At 36.4% G+C, this 16,720-nt stretch overlaps 1 protein-coding gene across 13 annotated transcripts in view; it reads left to right on the forward strand.

Annotated features, from left to right (window-relative positions):
• Positions 1–16,720, forward strand: part of LOC122576262 (cAMP-specific 3',5'-cyclic phosphodiesterase-like) — a 357,163-nt gene that overhangs the window by 180,046 nt on the left and 160,397 nt on the right. For 2 of the 13 annotated variants that reach the window (XM_043746283.1, XM_043746285.1), the window contains exon 1: positions 1,788–2,000. The exons of 9 other annotated variants lie outside the window; for them this stretch is intronic. The gene's annotated coding sequence lies outside the window, so the exon portion shown is untranslated. Of the gene's footprint in view, positions 1–1,787; positions 2,001–16,720 lie in introns of those variants that run through there. 2 more of the 13 variants (XM_043746286.1, XM_043746287.1) reach the window with 2 other exon arrangements.

A 16,720-nucleotide genomic window follows, 5' to 3' on the forward strand; every position in this document is an offset into this window, starting at 1 on the left:
AGGAGAATGTTAAGCGCGGTCACGAAATTTCTCTCCAATCTCGACAATCAACGATAATCGAAATTAGCTGGATGTAAAGATCAAGTGAATATCTTCGTTGTTTTTGAACCACCCTGTACAACGAAATGTGCGGAGACTCCAATTTAACAATTCGAAAAAACATTTAACTTTACATCTTTTTTCAAATCGAGTTCCCAACAAGTTAGGTGGTTGTCGTCATTATTTTTGAACCACCCTGTACAATGGAAAGTACGGAGACTTTAATTTAACAATTTGGAAGAAATTGACCCTAATTTTAATGCATTATGTTGTATATTACGTGGAGACACGACAAAAAGGAATGTACTTTTTATTATTAACAATTGATAAAAAAAAGAAATGTTTCTAAGAGGATAAAAAATTAAAATGGTGTAGAAACCTTCACTCTAAAATTCCCATCTACGAAATGCTTTACCCACAGGATATATCCTGTATATATGTATATACCCCTTGTATAGTGACACAGAAACTCGAAGAAGAAGTCGTTTGAAACACATGGATTTCCAAAAACAGCCGCAAGGTACCAAGGAACCGACCAGGTCGTTTCGACCACATCGACCAAATAAAAGCGACAATCGTCGCTCTCTTTCCTTGCTTGTCATAAAAGCAGCTTCGATCCAGGAAAGGCCAGCGATCTGACCGCTCCTAAATCTCGTTTCCTCGCGAGATTAAATGTCCCTTGGGTCTACAAGCATCATAGTTTTGCCCGTTGAAAGCAGAAGTGGAGAATGTGACTACAGTTCCTTTTTTCGAGTTTATGGGGAAGAAGAATTTTTCTGTTTTGTAAAACTCCTTGCAGAAAAGAATTTTTCCTTTTCTGGAACTTCTATTTATATAAAAGAATTCAATTACGCATACTACATTCTGTCATCAAAGACAAAGGATCGGTTTTCAACTGCTCTAATCCGAAATTCTATATCTCTTCCCAAATTTCATCCATCCGAAGCTATTCTTCGCTCGAATTCACCTTTGTCAAAAACACAAGTCTCGCGCTCCTTAATCTCACTTCCTTTACCAAATTACAAATCTTGAACTTTGAAACCTGGATGTCTTCGCAGTCACACGAAAATACCTACAGCTTTGTGCTAACCTCGTTCCAACTCACTTGCAACGAAAAACAGAGCAGCCGCTTCTCGACTACCCAAACATAAAATCCCATTTCTCGCGTTAGCCTATATTTGGATCCATTCATCAAAAGCACAAGCCCAAGCCTTGAAATCTGGTTTCCTGGTCCAAATCTCAAACAATAAAGACCTGGACGTCCTTTCGTAAACAACGCGATAACACCTATGTACGTACATTGCCATCCTAACCAACTTCAAAGTCCCATTCTTCGGTGGTATTCTTCATTCGGCTGCTGTTTGATCAGAAGCACAAGTCTTACACTCCGCCAACAGCCCTAAAATCTCTTTTCTCGGACCGAATCTCAAGCCATAGGAACCTGGACGTCATCTTCTAAACAACACAATGACACATCTATCACCAACTTGGAGATTCCATTTCACGTTTCAAGCTCCATCCGTCATCCTCTGCATAGCTTCGCCAGTTCCACGCTCTTGTGTCCATCCCTTTAGCCAAACTTCCTGTCATAAGTCAGTACCAAAGGAAACGCGTGTCGCTTGGCCGACAGTGGCCGCTACTCCGAGCGGAAGAGCGCGGTGTCGAGCGAGCGAGAAGGAGAGAGAGAGAGAGAGAGAGAGAGCATGCTCACAGCGGTGGTCTGGGTTCGCAGGAGAGTAGCTCGACGACGCTCACTCAGTGCGACAGCACGCGCGACCTCGACCGGACCAGCGTGGCTGATCCAAAGATCGTTTCGCGCCGTGAATCATTGCTCGCGCGCGGCAATGAGACATTCCGTGTCATCTGATCCTTGTTTCTCAATCAAAGGGAATTTCTACGCTTGTCATCTCGGACTTTCGACTTTCTCCTCTCTACTTAGGGACATTTAAAACAAGTTGGAGGTGAGACGAACTATTTTACGAAGAGGAAGAGTCCTTTGAACTGGCTCATTGGCGTGGAAACTGGTCAATTTGAGGCGCTACGGATGATATACGTGTTCTGGATCATTGTTCAGGCACGTCCTGTGATCCTTTAAGGGAATCGGAGTCGGGAAATGCTGGGAATTATTGCACGGATTTAAGGATTTATCGTGACACTGCTATTAGATCGTGTTTGAGGAAGTTTGACGGGGTTTGAGTGGATCATTTTTCCGGAGAAATGGTTTGTGTTTGCAGTTGGATGAAGAAGCTTGGTTCGAGCATTGTAACGGCTGGACACAGTGGGTAGAAGTAATCTTGAACGTAATGGAAGTAACTGGACGTTAATAATTCAAGAGGAAATGTTAATTCGAGAGGTTGGTGAGAGGAGTAATGAGATTTGAAGATCTCGACTAGAGTGGAAACGAAAATTGTTGCAGTCCAGAGAAAGAGTTGCTGGTTAATGATACGTGTTGTTCATGCAGTTGCGTTCCTGGAGGATGGGAGGCGAGAAATGGAAAAGATAGGAAATGAAAATAGGATGGAGCAATGGTAGCATGATTTGGAGAAAATGGGAAAGGTAAAATATACAGATGGAGAATTGAAGCGGGAAACGGAAGATATAGAAAACGAAAACGCAATACAAAAGAAAACTTCGAAATGAAAGTAGAGAAGCGCAAAGAAAGGATCATAGAGAATGGGAAATGAAATAGAGAAGTGAAATTGGACGATAAGAAAAGTAAAAAAGCAAGTAGAAATTTCAAGAAGAAGAAATAGAAACTAGACCGCTACACTTGACTTTTAACCGTCATATACTTAGCCTAGTAATGAGTCATCAAGGCACTATCACTCTCGTTATGCTTTAAAGCTCGCTTTCTGCACCGAGAAACATCATTTTAAGAAACTTTCAGAACATGAAAAATTTCACATTGCGCTAATGAATGTTTCCTCGGAACGCGTTTAAATAATTTTCGAAACATATTTAAGTCGGAATTACGTTAATTGGAACTCGATAAGATGATTTAAAGTGCTTGTGGAAAATGGTCTTCGATTCGGAAATTTCAAGAATCCAAGCGGATTTCAATATGGTCAAACTTCTGATTGGATGGAGAAAGACTAATGGACGTTGGAAAAGGATCTAAGGACTTGTTACGTCGAAATTCCCAGTTCAGAATTATTTAAAAAATCACAAATGGTTAAGAAAAAAAAGTGCAAAATTTCATACATAGAATTTCCTGAAAGCTTCTATACAGAACGTCTTGGATTTCATATTGAGAGTACTTAATAGCAAGGCTACAAAAGTTAGCGTAATTCACTACGAATAGAGAGCCTAAATCACTATGAAAGCTTCCACGCCGTCAAAGGGCTCTTTCTCACGACGATTTATCACGAAATCAACAGAAGAACGATCCCCATCTTTTGGAGTACCGGCAGTTACCGTATCGCGTCGTCGTATGAGGTTAAGTGTGCGTTCGATTCTCGTAAACCAAGGAATCGATCGCTAGGAATTATGACGAATCATCAGTTCCCGGGCCATCCATCCAGCTTTTTCCCTCTCCATTATCGATTGTTGAACACGCTACAGTCAGAAGTATCTATGGATATTTATACGAATTCATAGTTTGAGAAAGTCACGTAGTTTAATTGTATTTAATGTGTTAATTTAATATTTAATATATTAATTCACACATTTAATGATAATTCAAGAAACACACGGAACGTCGTATAATTGGCAAATTTTCAAACTCAACTTCGTCAAAACCATGGCACTGTATGAAAAGCTTTGTTCCATATTTCATTACCATACCAACTTGTAGTTTCATTCTAAATTTTCTATTTTGTATTGTTTATTCAAACTTTTATATGCGCACATACATTATTATTTTTCTATTATTTACACTTTGTGTTTCTTTATCCCTAATTTTACTTGCATATTTTCCATTTATTTTCTTCGCTCTTTTACGATCACTCTCTCGCCGATTGCATTATGATTACCGGGATCCTGTATATCTCAGCGCACTATGTGTATTCCATGCACTTTCAAAGTTTCACGATTCCCGTAAATGCATGGAAATTCTAGTTACGCGTTCGAGGATCCACGCGTGTTTTCGCTGCCGTTGTTTGAGAAAATCGCGGAAGCCCAGCGAGTTGGAATAGAATAGTTCTAGCGATATTTCGGGAAGTTTGGATTTCGGGCTAAACGCTTCTATATAATCCGAGAGCGTTCTAGAGTGACCACGGCTGAGAGCGGCGATGAGTTTTCCAGCTTTTTCGATTTACTGCGCTCTGTGGCCAACTTGGGTTCGTTTGTTCGCAATGGCAGTTGTGTGTAATTTGATAGAGTTTCGACGGATTGCTGGGTTTCTTTGGATTTACGTGCGAACGTTGGGAAACGAACTGGAATAACTCGGGTACTGTGAGATTGGAAATGCATTGTTAGGTGAATCGCAGATTTAAACATTTAAATGGATTTTTATATAATTGACAATTGAAAAGTGTAATAATATAAGTCGCGATGATCACAATATACACGATTTGTATAGAAATTCAGTTTTATTAGATTATTTTTATCGTTGAAGGTAGATGTTGACTTGACAAAGTTAATGCCAGGATCTCATACTAAATAGGCAAAATATTAAATAGGTTGAGTACTTAGAATTGAACATGTCAGTCATAATCAGGGCTAGATACTTAAACACTAATTAGGATGCAATATTTAAGTAGCAATTGATAAATGAAAGCTGTGGCAAGAAATCAATGATTGGGAAAAGTACTAGGTTTCTGAATCCTGTTTTCCTCTTTGATAATAAATAGTGAATTAAGGAATTGAATAGAAATTTGGAAAATTAATTTTAACTCAGATATTCTTACATACGACACGTTCGTATCAGTCATACAATTAATACAAAATAAATTTCAGGAAATTGAGCAAAACAGTTACTTTGTGTTCAAAATTTTTGGTATCGTCTCCGGATGATTTACGGAAGTGGGTGTGGAATTAGAGCGTGGAATAAACGTCCGTCCGTGAAAATAAATTCAGCAGTTTGAATTAGCGCTGCTGTCAATCTAAATTACCGTTCTTTCGAAGCAATCGATCTATTGCTAATAAATATACCAGTTTAAATTATTATCAAGTTCGTTGCACTTGAATATTTTAACGTCAAACATGAAACATCCTTCTCAAACTATTGACGATTACTTGCTTCGAACTTAAAACAGTTTAGGAGAATTTAAGTGCCAAAGACTTTGGTAAATTTTCAACATATTCCAATAAAATCGATTTTATTTGTTACTTCAGAGTAGCTTCTAACGCTGCAGTCGAAGTTTTAACAGTTTTTAACAGTTTAAAAAATTTCTAATTCTGAATCTAACTCAAGAATTTCTAAATATACGTACTGCATGATTTAGAATGGACAATGTACACTGGGAAACACCGTGGAAATTTATTTAGAAAGAGTTTCTGATTTTCAAACCAAACGAAACATCTTCAAACCGAAGATTAGTTGCAGTTTCAGGCTTAGACTTGCATTCGTCAGCTAATTTAAAATTCAACAGTCAAGTTGAAAGTCTGCTCGTAGGATATTGCAACCCTGAATTCGTTAAGAAGTACGAAAGAGATACATATAGCACTGCACGAAAGTCTTCTGTTTTAATAATAGCTCATGAATCTACTGTGATCGGACAGAAATAAATTACACAAACTCGGTGTCGTAAAATTTCTCGTGATCTGTACAATGTAATAAAATATAATAATGTCACTTGACTGTCTTTATGGTGACTTTATCAACATTATTTGTTTACAAATATTGCTTAATATTATCCCAAAATAACATCAGGATCAACATAATAAATCCACGAAATAACAAATATTAATTTCTTATTTTTTAACAAATATTGCTTAATATTATCACAAAACAACATCAGGATTACAGGTCAACATAAATCCACGAAATAACAAATATTAATTTCTTATTTTCTAGCAAACATTGCTTAATATTATCACAAAATAACATCAGGATTACAGGTCAACATAAATCCACGAAATAACAAATATTAATTTCTTATTTTCTAGCAAACATTGCTTAATATTATCCCAAAATAACATCAGGATTACAGGTCAACATAAATCCACGAAATAACAAATATTAATTTCTTATTTTCTAACAAACATTGCTTAATATTATCCCAAAATAACATCAGGATTACAGGTCAACATAAACCCACGAAATAACAAATATTAATTTCTTATTTTCTAGCAAACATTGCTTAATATTATCACAAAATAACATCAGGATTACAGGTCAACATAAATCCACGAAATAACAAATATTAATTTCTTATTTTCTAGCAAACATTGCTTAATATTATCACAAAATAACATCAGGATTACAGGTCAACATAAATCCACGAAATAACAAATATTAATTTCTTATTTTCTAGCAAACATTGCTTAATATTATCACAAAATAACATCAGGATTACAGGTCAACATAAATCTACGAAATAACAAATATTAATTTCTTATTTTCAAACAAACATTGCTTAATATTATCACAAAATAACATCAGGATTACAGGTCAACATAAATCCACGAAATAACAAATATTAATTTCTTATTTTCAAACAAACATTGCTTAATATTATCCCAAAATAACATCAGGATTACAGGTCAACATAAATCCACGAAATAACAAATATTAATTTCTTATTTTCAAACAAACATTGCTTAATATTACCCCAAAATAGCATCAGGATTACAGGTCAACATAATAAATCCGAAAAAGAAACTGAACTAAGGATACAACGTAATCCACAAATACATAGGTAACGATATACTTATGAATATACCATACCAGATAGCGTAGCATATGAATATAACGTTTGATTGGAAAAAGATGGGACACTGTACCATGTGCATCATATTTATTCTCGAAGCAAAGCATTTTCATTTGATAGATGATCGTAAGATTCCTTCGCAGTAGATAATATCTTGCAACAGCAGCTGTAGAACGGAGAGGAAAAATCGATGTGGAAATCTTCTTACACGAGGGACGAGTGAGTGCATTCGTCAAAAAGGATTGAAAGAGATAGCTGGTGTCGCCTTCATTGTTATACCACTCCACCATCAACCGGTCGGTATTCCACTTTATTCGTCTCTCCTTTTCTGTCGTCACACCGACACAACAGTTAACGATGCTATAGACAAGGCGGACTGCTTTTCCAGCTGTACAAACATGATACACGATAAAGAGCTAAAGAAACACGTTTCTTCCACGTTGTTACCAATTCTGAAGGTTTCTCGGCTTGGATCTAACCTCCGTTCCACTTTGAGTTCTAATATCAAACAGCGTGGAAATGTGATCGCAGAATGAAAGTTTCATCGACAATTTCAAATTGCTGAATTTATGCTACATTCGAATGAATCTTGCAATTCATCTTGATTCAAATCGTCTTAATATTCAGTTAATAGGAATTTTTATTGTTTCCTGGTGTACTGTGCTAGAGATCAAGTCCGATCAATTCTCTCTGTTGCAACGTTTAGAATATTCTACGTTTAAGATACCGTAGAATAATCGAATAATCATTATAAATTATAGAATTAAATATTTGAAGTGTTTAATTTTGGTCGTTTCGATTATTAACCCTCTTATACGCTATTTAATTAGCTTAATAGTCGATATTTTACAGCAGGACTTTTGCATTAGTTTAGAGTCATTTGAAAGTATGATACGTTTGCCAGCGAATGTTGCTACGTTCCATCGTATTTCACCTGATAATCCACATTCTTAAGAGTACTTTGGCCCAGTTACATGTTTATACAGCTGCACGATTCTTCGCGAGCGAATCCATCTAAGCAATTCCACGCCGAAACTATTTTCCTTGGCGTTTAATGCCTGTTGTACAACTCGAGGAATATTTAAACCCAATCTGAGCATGGAACTGGCTCGAACGATCTGCACGAATGCTTCAATAACTCAACTAATAATATCCTTAGCGAGTATTGCGAAATTTGAAAGACATGGCACTCTGACAGCATTCTAATGATCATTTTAAAAAGCAAATTAAACGAAGGACACCTTTGTAAGAATCTAATTACCACGCGAAAGAAGAGATTAACATAAAACCGAATAACTCAATCCCAAGTGAAGTCTAAATAGATAAATAATCGCGTTCCAAGTAAGATGCGACATGAATTCCAAATAAATAAATAATCAAATACTCGATAAAATACGAAATAAATTCTTCTTCAGGAATATATTTGCTTGTTATATCAGGTCACTATGTATATAACGTATAATAAACAATATAGTACAGAAAATATGAAAACAATGTACAAAAATAAATGTTTTTAAAATAAATTCTACGAGATCGCGTTTAGCTGTTACACGAAGAGAATGAACAAATGTTACTTCACAAAAAATTTCGATGTGAGAAAGACATCTGCGGAGAGAAGCTAGTTATGCACGAGAGTAAACTAATCATATTTTACACGCAAGATAACGGGATTTTTTTTTTTCATTTTCGCGTTCGAGGAGATAGTAGAGATTCCCTGGGTTCTCGTATTTTCACATCACGTTTCTATGTCAACCATATCATACGGATGCCTGTTCCCGTTGAAACGTGGCAATTCCAGCGAATATTTATCAGAGCAACGGAACTCCTGCTAATTGATTCTAATTTAATAAATAGAATTTTACAAATGAAAAATATGCAACCGTTCTGTCGGTATCACACAGTTGTTCCTGATTTTTCCACGTGTACCTACCTGTGACTCGATCTCTAAAAATATTTCCATCACTTTTGAATTTTGCTTCCCTTTGACAGCTGTGTTTTAAGGTCACGTCATTTAGAAAAACGTAAACTTTCGATTTTTTAATCCATCAGAAAATTTTTTTCACGCGTTGAAGTAACAAATAACGGATACTTCCGGGACCAAACTAGATCCTCGAACTCCTCCTATTCTTTAGAAAGAATTAAGTCACTAGAGAGTCAGAGTAAGATATCTGTCGTCGAAAAGGCCGTATGCGAAAAGAAAGAACACTTGTGACAGCCAACAAGTAACAGATACTTGCCGATCCAAACTGGACCCTCAATCTGTTATTTCCTGGGAAGAAGAAAAAGTCCCTAGAGAACACGAGTTCAGTGTCTCAAACACTTGGCCCAATCCTCGAATCAGACAGCCAAAATCTCGAGCATGTGAGTGCCAGAAAAAGCACAGAAGCCATCTCCTCTGCCAAGATTTCGCACTGCTTCATCTGCTAGTGAACGCATTTCGAAGCTTCGATCGGTTTTCTTCAACATTTCCGCGCAGCTGTTGCGTTTCACACCGATCGTTCCACATTTCACGCGTTCCCACGCGACGCCGCCTACTGTTCCAACGTCAACGACGTTAAAACGTCGACACGGGTCAACATTCGAGCGAGTCTCTTCTTCGCTCGAGTTCCTCTTTCGTTCGCGGAGACGAATTAGTAAGCGTCGCACTTGGGGCGCTGGCGACCGAAATAGAAGGATCTTAATCAGCTCGGCTTGGGAATTCGAGGAATTTTCGATGCCGAAGACGATTCGCTTCGAATATTTTTGTCTTCGATGTCAGGCTTCAGCGGCACTTTCATATTTCGAATATGATAATCGAATGCCTTTGAAGAATATTTCAATGGATTATAATTAAACGTATTATTATAATATTACAATTAGTATAGCAGCATCAAACATTTAATAATTTCACTAAAATGAGATATATTTCGACAATATTTAGGTAAAATGTATTTATTTACGGTACATCCGATCGACATTTGAGCAGAAAATATTTGAAAAATATTCACGTACGATATATCGTCACTATTTTGTCAATGCCATTTAATGACAAAATCCGCAATCAGTTGGTTGCCAATCTAATAGTTGGTTTCTTAATAAAATTTACTTGAACAATACTTATGTTGTCTATCAACCATTGATTTATGATAACCGGGAAAATGGCTCGTTAAACAATTCAAAACCTTGTTTGTTAGCTATCCCCTCTGTTTTTTCTTTTTATTCGCTGGAATAATAGGAGTCGATGTGCATAGAACTGAAGACATCTGTGCTTTTTGTTTATGTCGTTTGTTCGTAGCGTCGATACGTTCCATTTTTAACGCATGGAATTTGTTCTGAATACGGGCGAACGTTCGTTTGTCAGTTAATTGATCTATAGTTGTGTTCGATCAGTTAACGTATTTGTTTAAAAAATTCGCATTCGTGCATTCGCATTCCATGTAGCTCGAACCTCAGTTCAGAAACTCAGTTACGAGATTGCGCATCTGAAATTAAAAATTGAATATTAACCGTCGCAAAATACATTTGATTTACCTAATTACTTATCGATCTAATTACTTATACAAAACGAAATCATTCATCGTCAATCTCGTTGAAACTGAATTAACCGAGAATAATTAACACCAAGGAAAAATAATAATTTATCGCGAAGAATATCATACGAAACTCTTTGCGTGCATGAAAAATTAATCAGCAAGAACGACGCGTGCGAGTCAGAACGAAGCTGGCAGGTTCTTGTTTCTTTAATTGTTAAATGCCGTTTTTACACTTCACCGTACTTCCAAGAAAGTGGAAAGAGAAAGATAAAAAGTTAAAAAAAGACAGGAAAAATGGAGCTCTCGCGTGATGGTAACTTTTTCATCTATCTGTCACAGATCTGTGCTAATGGACGTTGATTCGTGTTTGCTGCTTGTATCGATCAAACGAGCCAGTAGAATACGATGATCGTGGTCAGACCGATGCTATTCGTGTACAGTTGATAAGGGGAACGCCGGAAGTGGGGCATCTTACGATTGCTGTTGATCGATTGCCTCGTTGGCTTACTATTTAACGTTTTTCCCAATACAGTGGCGGTATGAGTCGTGGACGAACGACTGGGTTTGAGGAAAGTCGCATTTAGTTGCTTGACAATCTTCTAATTTCTCTATTGGAAAAGATATTGCGAGATTTTATTTCTGAAATTTGTCATTTGACAGAGATTTCATTTTTCTTCCAACGCGATTGGAAGATCTCGCTGGTTTGCGGAGGTTTGCGGAGGTTTGAAGAGGACTCAACTGAACTTTGCTATGTACTGGTGGATTTCTTTTTAGAGAAATAATTTTGTGGAGTGCGGAATTTATTTTTTTAAATGTAAAATATCAGATGACTGAAGTTCGAGAGATAATCGTGGATTTTATTAGTTTGCAAAGGTTTGCAGAGGATTGTAGATGTTATTAATCATCGAAAAATCTTCCTTCTTGACATTTGTTTGCCAATGAAAGTTTCTAGAAATTCTCTATTCTTTTGCTATAACGTTTAAACTATATCTAGCGAATAAACGTTTCCAATTACCGGAAAACGCATTTTGAGGCGGGCAATTGCCGCCAACTGCTTCCACCGCACACCAAAATAACAGCGAATGTGTCGTCAAAGCACGGTAATGGAGTCATTAGCCCATTAGTCGAGAAGATAATTCACTTCTCTCACAAATTTGATACTAAGCGCTTTGCGGTGCCACGAAACCGGTTTCTCCTGTTCCTAAATACAACTCGATATGTCTTTCTATACTTAGTCCATAGTTGTGTGGAAAATGGCCGAACAATTATTTGCCAACTAGCCACCACGTATCATTTCGAAAACTCGAATTACGCCAAGAAACGTGACGTGAAAAATGATTATCCCCGGTGACCTTGCACCGACTGGGGAAATTTTGCAACAGAACTTTAAATGATTGCATCTGTCGACTACGGATAATGTTACAATGCGACTGGTCCTTTGAAATTTATCTCGGGGATAATAACGTAAAATTGGAATCGAGTGCTTCTACCTTAATTATTAATTTATATCGCAACACGTGAGAACGATTGATTCTTATACGCGATGAGGATTACGAAAACGATGGATTGTGAAAAGTCTAAAATTCGAAGTACTATCGAATTTGTAATTTATCTTACGCTGTGTCAATGTACGATACGATAATACGCGAGAAATTTTGCAAAGAAAATATTTGGCTTAAATCACGTTCGTAGTCACCGGCAGAACGAAAATGTTAAAGATAAATTTGACAAGAAATAAAATTAACGAAACAAGAAATTCGAGATTCTTTGCGACGAGCATTTACATTTTCTTATCAAAAATGTTTATCTAGAAAACTCCAAATGCTCCCAGAATCTGATTCACAAAGATTCTTGCGAATTAATTTATTACAATTTCCGGAAATCAAGACGCATCGTTCCCTGCGTAAATTGAAACCTTTACTTGTAATATGCCAAATAAACTCGAATGAAATAAATGCGATTTAATTCGAAGGAATTAAAAATGACATTATCAGCCGAGTCCTTTGTAAATCAGTTTTTAAATTTACCAATTAATTTCTCCCTCATCGAGAGAGAAGAAACAACCACTCTGTCTACATTGGAAAACCCCGGCCCATTATCAATTTCAAGCGCAAAAATCGCGGATCCTCGATCCGCGAATTCCTCTCGTTATTCGTGTTTTAATCCAATTACCGAGCGTGCAATCTTGTTCTTCTTTCCAGCCATTTCTGCCTCTCGTGCGTTTCAATTATTTGCCGGGGTGAGGGGGAGGGCTTTCAATGCCATTGAAATCGCTCAAAACGAAAAAGCCAATACGAGATTATTCAAACCTAACGCAATACCAGGTGGACGCAATGATTTGGAAGTAAAATTTTACTTCAAAATCTCAAATCCTTATTTCGTGTAAAATTATTCGATACACCACTCATATTCCTAACCTTCCTCGAAAATTCCCCTTCCAGTTCCGATTGATAGCAATATAATTTACAACATCGACTATTGTCGATTATAACATTCCCTGGAATGTTAAGTCGCGAGGAATTTACATCGTATCTGTTCCAAAATTTCGTACGTTGGATGCCAGGTAGCCAATACGCGAGGAACAGTAAGGGAAGCCACCTGAAAGTCACTAATTTCCCTTTTAAGACCGACGAATATTTGCCAATTGGTTCGAACGTCGTATCTACGACATGTTGTAATACGACGAGTCAATTCCATGCGACGTGGACAAACTATCTCCTTGAACCCAGAAAACGCTGTCGCCCAGGGCTAATTCGTGCTCGTTGCTCGACCAAATACAAACTAGTCGCAGAGAACTGCACAGGGTTGTTTGTATTTAAAGGGAGCCTATGGCTCTGGTTTCCATTTCCAGCAACTTGGAAAAATTGCCACCGTTGAAACTGCAGTATACTGTATCCGCTCCGCTTGAACTACCGTTGATTAAACTTTTCAAAAAGCTTCTCATAGTATTTGAGAAATAAAAAAAATGTTGTATTCGTTTGAAAGTTTTCTTTTAATTAGGGGGGGAATTAATGAAATACGCAGTTGTGTTTTTATTTTTGTCGAGGAGCATTTTAACAATTGTAGAACGGCGTTTGCTCGGTGAACATAGCTTTGTGTTGCTTTCCTTTTTGTAATATTTATTTTGAAGTTTCTCTTGTATTTTCAGTTAAAAGGGGTGGTGGATAGAATCGAGGAATCTTGTTAACGGTTCTATTCAAATATTTCCTGAAAACATTTTGCCCCATTTTATACCTTTTTTTGATGTTCCAATAAATTGATTACGATCAGTATATGCTTCATCCAATATAAATTCCATTCTATTTAGAAGCACAGTTTCACGAACAACATTTTTATCAAACGCTTTGTGTGCTGTTTCCCAGTTTTCTTTCCTAAATTTCGTAATTTATTTTAATCCTAACTTTGCCACTGTGTTTCTTTCTCAGGCATAGCGAATTAGCAGCAATCCTAATTTTTCTTGCTACTCTTACATATAATCGGTATAAGTGGTAGACTCCATTTATAGAAAAAAGTGTTTTTAGAGATCAGACGAGACAATTCCCTTGTGTCCTTTTTAAAATTATAGTATAATGATGTTTGATAAAGGAAATAGGGTAAAACGACGAGCGAGGCGGGAAGAAGCGGGTAAAAGGTTGCAGAAGAAAGGATGAAAATGGAACAACGAGCTAGAAGGCTACAATTTGAGTTATGCACAATGCTATAGCCGCTTTCTGCGAGTTAGGACGCACACGTGTCGGTCGATCATATTGCGGACATTCTACCGTCGTCCTACTCGTGATATCAGTTTGATATCGTTTCCACAGGACTAGATAGAGAACACTATTTCATATCGTAAGGATTAGATAGAAACCATTATCTCATATCATAAGTATCTTAAGTACACTTAAGTACACTAGCCTGCAGTGTATAATTCTCAAAGAATTTCTCTATCGAATTTTATTCTAATTGTAGAAATACGAACATAATTCTTTAATTCAACAATTCCTGCAAAATATGATAGAACTTCTGTTTCATTTTTGTAGTACATATATTTGTAGAATGGCATGAGATTAAGCAGAACGTGATCGTACATTTTAAGTGTGCGATACTTGGCTTCTAGTGTGTAGTACTAAAAGGATTTTTGAATTGAATTTTATTTAAGATGTTGAGGTAGATGTGAACACTTTCTTTGAAAGACACTCTCACACCATTTTTTTTACAACATTTATCTTTCTCTTTGACGAGTAAGAGCGACAGCTGTATTGAATTTACTCTGCGAAATGATGAAATTTTGTTAAAAACTTTATCGTATATTATTACGTATTTACGAAACACAGAGAGTGCGATAATGAAAGAACCTTTGATTCTTATAATTGCGGAATACAGAAATTCGTGGAACTATGTTGAAATTAAAAAAACGTTAGTATGAGAGTTTGGCTATTAAGTATTTAAGAATACGTCTGTTTAAAATTAGAAAGAAAGTAAATTACAGCTGAGAATTCTTTTCTTAATTAGACTTTCCAATTAGACTCTGTCAAACAATGTAAATGTTATTTTTCCATGTAGAATTACAATGCGTTCCTATAAATTCATTTAATTGAACTTTCTTACCATTCGCGTTTACTAAAGGTTACACGTGTCTCTGATAAAAGGAATGAACATTGTAAACTTTATAGAGGTACGAGCGTTACAGACAAAAATGTTACTTCAACGAGTTGATATTTCGTATCCTGCGTGTAGTATTCAAGGTAGTAGTATTGCTTTCACAATGAACGAGTGCGTCCTTTGTTAAAATAACACGTAACGGGAACAATGTTCACGTTAAATAATCTAATTATATGGATGTTCCATCCTTTTGAATAAAATTGTGGGATGATTACTTTGTAAAGGGAGATGCTGGGAAAAATTGGAGGATTAAGTATTTCGAAATAAAATTCCAGTATTTTTCATGCAACAGAAAATAATATGTCAAATCTTGTGTGGAGAGTTTTCGTGAAAAGGTAGAAAATATTCCCACAGGCTTTCGTCGTATTTTCATCGAACATTTTGTCGAATATTTTCATTATTATTTGCTTATAATACTAGTATCGATATTGACTCACAATGGTATTTTGGAAAAATTAAAAAATTCCGAGGGAAATAAAAACTTGCAAACTTTTTAATTTTTCATGCACATAGACTTTTTTTATTTTCACAACGATCAAACTTTTAAACTGAAATTAATAGCTTCAAAGACCAAAAAAAATATCCGAGAAGAATTACAAACATTCAAATTGTACGGATATCTGAAACATTCTAGTTTATTTCCACAGATTCGTGTTCAAAATAGAAGGAATTTTTCTTAAAGTTACACGTTCGATGGAAACTGCCAGCATCCTTACAGTAAACAAATGGTTTATCGCTAGCGAAACGTTGCAGGGGAATCGACGAATCAAGTCGATCGATATCGGTCGTTGTCGATTGTGTGAGAAGCTTGGATTGGCCGTGGTTTCATCCTCGATACTCGCATCATTTCCCCCGCGAAACGTGAAAAATAGCCACTGCTGCTCGATGCCTCTGGAACGATTTATTTTACCACGTTCACGTGAAATGGACTAACTCCTAATTCTGACGCAGTAGGCGTGAAACTGTGTAATTTAATACTATTCACGCTTGACTGCCAACTAATTTGACACTCGATATCATTATTAGTTACGTTACGAAGTATCTTGTTTTCGTATCGATGATATTTACTTTTGTGTAACTCGATACCACGATTACTACCGATACTTGACTAATAATTATTTATCTCACTTGATACTATCGTTTGATTAATTTGCAACAGATTTTTTCTCAGTTCATGAAGCTGCTGTTACTTTTTACACGACACGATGTCACCTTTTATTTCTTATTACGTTCGCTAGCGTGTAATTTAATACCATCGTTACTTGATACTTGATACTTGATATCGTTACTTTGCTAAATTCTTTGCTCTGAAATCGAAGAATTACGAGTTTTGCGACTTCCTAAAAATTGCAGAATATTTCAATATTTCAATAGCAAGAGGCGGCAATCGTCGAATTTATCATCAACGTGTACATACCCGTAAACACAATTAGGAGGGTTCTGAATGCTTCATTCCGAACTTATCAAGGCAATTATCCATAAATCGAGGTTAGTCGCAGCTAAACGAATTTCCAGGAAAATAAATTGAATTCCACGCGTACAAATCAATTTATGACAATTGCGAACAAATCGTTTAGTAATTCCTTCATAAACGAAGTAACGACGAATATCGAATCGAGCAAGTAAATTAATACGAAGATTAAAGGAATTAGGTGAAGCACTTGGAGCAAACAAATAGAATAAAAAAAGATTACCTTCTGTTCGTTATAATAC

This window comes from Bombus pyrosoma, linkage group LG16 (assembly GCF_014825855.1).
Source record: "Bombus pyrosoma isolate SC7728 linkage group LG16, ASM1482585v1, whole genome shotgun sequence".
NCBI lineage: Eukaryota > Metazoa > Arthropoda > Insecta > Hymenoptera > Apidae > Bombus > Bombus pyrosoma.